We start from the raw sequence: 6,000 nt of genomic DNA on the forward strand, positions 1-6,000 counted from the left end.
GTTTTTTCAATTTTCGTATTAAGTATGTCTCATTTATGGAAGTCATTTGTGTCATTTTTGATAATCTACTACACAACATTTATCGAAGTCAATTGACAACCTATCTAAATGAGTGTGAATGCTAGTAAACATCTTGATTTGCTGAAGCTTTTTGCTATTTGAAGGAAAAAGATCTAGATTAATTGAAGTTTGTTGCTCTTAAATTCTTTCATAATTGATGAATATGGCATTACGCTATATTTTAATTATTTTTTTGTAGGCTGAACCAAAAACAAAGAATATGAATACTAAGAAATGACCAATGTTTGAAGATTGGGAGGAAATCTTTGGCAAGGATAGAGCAACTGGAGAGTTTACGGAAGCACCGCTAGATGCTATTGAGGAAATTCAAAAGAGTCGAACTCCACAACTTTGTAATGACATGAGTTTGGGATTTCTTGTTGATGATGAAGAAGAAGGTGATGTTTATCATAGCACTAAAATAGGTACTGGAGAAGTTGAAAATGCCGCTGGACATAGTGCATTTACTACAGCTGAAGATGCCACTGAACCTAGTTCATTTAGTTGGAGCTGAAAATGCCACTGGACCTAGTGTGTTTACTGGAGGAGAGAATGTCGCTGGAGCTAGTGCTGGAACATCTGGAAATGAAAATGTTGGATCCCGACAGACTCATAAACAAGGTGAGTATGCTAAAAGGTCCTCTTCTAATGTTAATAAAAAAACAAGTAAAGGAAAAAAATAGTAGAGGATGATAATAAGACATTTCTTGAGGGTATGATAAAAGTTCTAAAAAATTTTACTGAAGTTCAAGACAAAAGAATGGGTGCCTTGATTGAAAAGCTCGAGAAGTGTGATCGATTTGATGTTCGTTGCCAAGTTTATTACATCCTTAAATCTCCTGTATTTTTGGAATTGTACATTGTACAACAGCGTATCAAAGCTGCAACGATTCTCTGTAAAGATGATAAAAAATGGAGTTATTTTTCAGTATGGGTGAAGATGAGCGCAACACAATGGTGTGGATGGCTGTCCATGATGAACTTTGAAGTATGAAAAACTAATGGATATAAGTGGCGGCACTAGTTTGATCGTTTTTGCTTGATTAACAACTCTAAAGTATGACAATAGTGCCATTTTTTGACACCTCTAGTTATTGCTATGGACCTAAGAATGCTAAATTTTTGTGTAACTCATGTTTGATAAATATCTCAACTCTAGAACAAATGTTAAGTGTATATGTAATTTTATAGCTGCTACGACAGTTATTCAAGTTCTCTTTGTAGCCATTTGACTTCTAGATTCTATGGTGCAATTTGATAGCTGCTATGACAATTAGCGGGGAAGTATAACCATTTCCATTTTATCTGCTACTCTTAACTTTCAAGAAACTCCTCTTCTTTGGAATTTAACTTTCTGATCAGTGTATAATTTTTATATGATGGCTGTGCAACAAGTTTGCTTCAATGAATATTGCCACCAGAAATTAGTTTAGAAGTGCATGGCTAATTGTTGTCTCAAATTGAATAGTTGGAGCTCAAGTTTTCTTAGGTTTAACAAGTAAAAAAGTGCTCGACTCTATCAGGACCTTTTGTTGTTGGATGTTACCCCTCTATCATTTGGTTTGAAAACTGCTGGAGGTGTCATGACTATATTCATTGCCAGAAACACCAATATTGCAATTGAGAAAGCCATCCAATGGCTCGATGGTAACCAACTTTTTAAGGCTGATAAGTTTGAGGAAAAAATAAAAAAGCTCGAGAGTCTTTGCAACCCAATGTTCATAAGCTTTATTTTAGCGTTGATGGTAACCAACTGGCAGCGCCTGTGGACTAATGTTCAAGATCTTTATTTTCGTATTGAAGGTTTCTTTCCCTATTAGAAGTATTTGGCCTTTGTAAATCGAGCCTTAATCTGTCATGGCACTTGTAAGATCAAAAAACTTAGAATTGAACTATATTTGAATTCTCTTTGTCCTAATGATTATGAGGGACGGATTTTAATTTGTTGTGGCACTTGTTGATATATTGCTTAGATTCTTCTTTTCTCCTACTGATCATATTGCCTCAAGTAAATATTTTGCTCAGACCCTTTAAAAATATTTCCGCATCTGTGTCGGATATGAAAAGAAATACAGAAATGATCTTGTTTAGTAACTTGGCCATCATGCCATAGAATTATGCATCACAACGCATGAAAGAATGAAAGATCATATTCATGAACATGACTTTGCATTCTTTTTGCATACACAAGAGATATAACAATCTAATGGAGCACAACATATTGAAGCATTTTTACTCCAATACTCAATAACACATACCAAGATGGATGCTAACAAATGAAATTTAACCATTTAAACATCACCATGGTTAGGTAACAAGATCAAGCTCAAGAGGGCAAGCCAAAATTGGTGTAGAACTCCAGAATACCTACTTCAAGATAGTTTTTGAAGTACATAGATTATTCAGCTAAAAGAATCTTTCCATCTAATTTTGGATAAAAGTAGTTCTTTCCAAAACTAAATTGGTAGGAATATTGAATAGACCAAATGCCTAACCTAAATTTCCTTCCGTGACTCAATGTATCAATCACCAGAGAAATTTTAAAGCACCCTTTCACTTTGAAGGTGTAAAAAAATTGAAAGTAAAGAGCGAGCGTAAACAGTACTAATACAACAAAGCGAAGATGTTATTTCTAATATAGCTCAACTCAGAGGGGATAATGCATCTCTTTTGCAACAATCACAATCCGATTTTCTTCTCCACCTTCTGAATTTGGTTAAGGAAAATCTAACTCATCTGTATAGACGAAAGAAAGAAGGAAACAAATGTTAAAAGATAACATAAAACCGAGAAAATAAAAGTTAGGAGAAGCATCCAGAGACACTGCAAGCAGCAGTGTATTTTAGAAAAGCAGCAGCGAAGAATCCATAGACACTGCTAGCGTCTGTATTTTAGGAAAGGGAAAGGTACTCTCGTAAGAACATGAAATTTGCAGCATATTCATCATTCAATGATAACACTAATATTCAGAATGGTCAAAAGTGAAGAGCGAGAAAGAAAATTATTTCAACACAAAAATACCCGGGCCAATCTTTTCTCCTTTTCCATGTTATTGATGCCATAGCTAAAATGAATTAAATGACTACCTAGAAAACATTCTCGAGCCAGAGAAGAAGAATATACTCATCGGCAACACCTCAAAGGCATAGCTGACCCCATCTAACTGTCTGCACTAGTAAGATATAAGATAAAATAGAAATAGATCAAATTGGATCATCACCGAATCAAGTTTGATCTTTAAGGTTTTTAGCATTGAACTCGTACTAATAATATTATAGATTTAGATGTAATATTAGTAGAAATTATAGCCGGTTTACAAATATTTCATGTATAGACCAAATTGAAAAAACTTGAGATAAACCCACTAGCAAAGAGCTACATCTGCCAATGCTCATCGCTACCTATGAGATTATAAAGTGACTTATGGTGTCACCATCTTGGTGCACAATAATCAGACAATCACAGTAGATACAAACGTACAACAAAAACCTGAAACGTTAAGTCTTGCGCATTTACAGAGACTTCTCAAAGGCGCCCGTAAAATTCTGAGGTGTAACTAATTTTCACATTCAAAGAAGGAACTTGAAATTATGAACGTAGTTGAGAAAGAACTCGAAATTATGAACATAGTTGAGGACACTATAATTTTCAGCAAAACACACTCTCCATGAAAGTCTACTATCTCCCTGCGAATCTTAATGATCTCATCATTACGATCCTTCTCCTTTGCCACTCTATCTTGCAACTCCCGTTACCAATTCACAAGACATGTAAAATACAAGATCAAAATTTAACAAGATCTTGCAGAATCATTCTTTATTTTTTGAGAAGTAACGATTTTTTTCCTCCTTATTAGAAACAAGTAGATGCATAACCAATAGTTAATATGAAATACATCTGCGGCCAATGATTTCTTGGTATCCCGGCACAACTAAAAACAACAATTACAATCAAAAGTTAAAGTGGATACCTCAAACATTAGACCTCCTAATACCCAACTTTTCTTTCGTGTACAGAGTAAACCCATCTATCTTTTTCTTCCTCGATCGATACAGTGGCTTTAATAAAACTCCATCTTTCGGAATCCACCTATTTTTTCAACTATTTCAGCTCTGTAAGGGCTATTCCACTTGATTATTCTTATTTTCTGAGTTCTTCGCCTTTTCAGCTACAATTTCGTTGATTTCATTGCCAGAATTTTTGAATTCAGAGAAGAAATGGAAAGTAAATTTTCCATTTCTCCAGAGTATAACTGCTGCTAGTCTTGCACGGGTGAAAATACAACGTACAAGGAAGAATTCAAGGAAGGACTAAGTAAGGGTAATTTGGTAAACAAACATGCATTAAACTTAAATTCAAAAAGAATCCTAAACAACCAACCTATTTTTATAAAGAAAAAGGTTTAAAAGTTACGTATTTTAAAAAAATAAATTTATTCAAGTCCTACAAATTGAAGGATAGAGTATTTCTGAATATATTTATTAAAGTCATAATATTGGAGAAATAAATGAAAAAGATAATTTTATCTATTGTAAAATCTTTTAATGAAGGATAAAAAGTTTCAATAATATTTATAAGAATCTTCACACTTTTAATATATGCTAGTTTAGGATATGCGCTCCACCCATATTTCTCGATTCAATGAGTTCAATTTTACAAAATTACTTCGATATTATAAAAGAAAATATATTTTGATAAATAAATAAATTGATAATTTTACTAAATATGAAAAATAACTAAAGATAAAATTAATATATTCATACAAAATCATAAAAAAAGCATTAAAATCACTTTAATCTAAGCTAGTGTTTGACCATAGATTTTTTAAATATTTTTGGAAAATCATTTTTAGCTGAACTTTTGCATGAAGTTCTATCATGTGTTTGGTCATAATTATGGGAAAAATATTTCACATTTTCAAGAAATTTGATTTGCACTCATAAATTCTAAAGACTATTTAAAGTACCCCATACGTCTGTATTATCATTTTATAATAAACATATTTCGTGATAAAATTTAATTCGTAGATTATAAGAATGTGATCTTCTCATTTTATAATGAAAATATTTCGTAATAAAATTTAATCCATAGATTATAAGGATGTGAACTTCATTTTTGACAGTTGACAACGTATAATGCAAAAATAAAAAGGTCCTCTAATATACAAAGCATTTTAATAGAAAAGAAGGGAGGGTATTCCAGAATTATTTGGAGGAGACAATGTTAAGGTCATATTATTTTCATAGAGACGTTAAAAGGAGTAACCATGAAATCTAACCACATAAACATGGGATTAATAATTAGTGAGGTATTTTTATAAAATATGAAATTTGGGGTGATGTTTAAAAATCTCCAAAAAGTAGAATTTGACTCAAGAACTATTTTCTCTAGTTTTTGAAAACTTGGGATTTTTGCCAAAAATTCTTGCCAAAAATGAAAATCGCATGGGTAAATAACTTTTAAGAGAATGTACCAAGGCTATACTTAAAACCAAAAAAAAAAAAAGAGAAAAGACATGATTTCCCCCAGAATTTGTCTGCTCAATTTACTTTAGCACTTAAATTAAATTTCTGTTTATTTATCCCCTTAACATCTTTAAAGTGTATTATTTTCACCCCTCAAAATTAAATACCACTCTCACAACGGAGAGTGTGTTACACTCGCTTACACATTAACGTCATGTCAATGCCACGTCGGAGCCATGTAAGAAATTACTATTTTTCTTAAAAAAAATTAATCCCCCACACATTATTTTATATATTCTTTTTTAAAAAAATAAAAAATATGTATGGACTATTTTATTTATATATATATATATATATATATATATATATATTAAATAAAAAAGGTACCCCCACCCCTATTTTCTTTCTTCTTGACACACCCCCATACCCACCCGCCACCCCGCCCTTTCTACGTTTTCTCCACTTCCAACCCTCA

The sequence above is a fragment of the Capsicum annuum genome, unplaced genomic scaffold (genome assembly GCF_002878395.1).
Source record: "Capsicum annuum cultivar UCD-10X-F1 unplaced genomic scaffold, UCD10Xv1.1 ctg83390, whole genome shotgun sequence".
In the NCBI taxonomy this organism is placed as follows: Eukaryota; Viridiplantae; Streptophyta; class Magnoliopsida; order Solanales; family Solanaceae; genus Capsicum; species Capsicum annuum.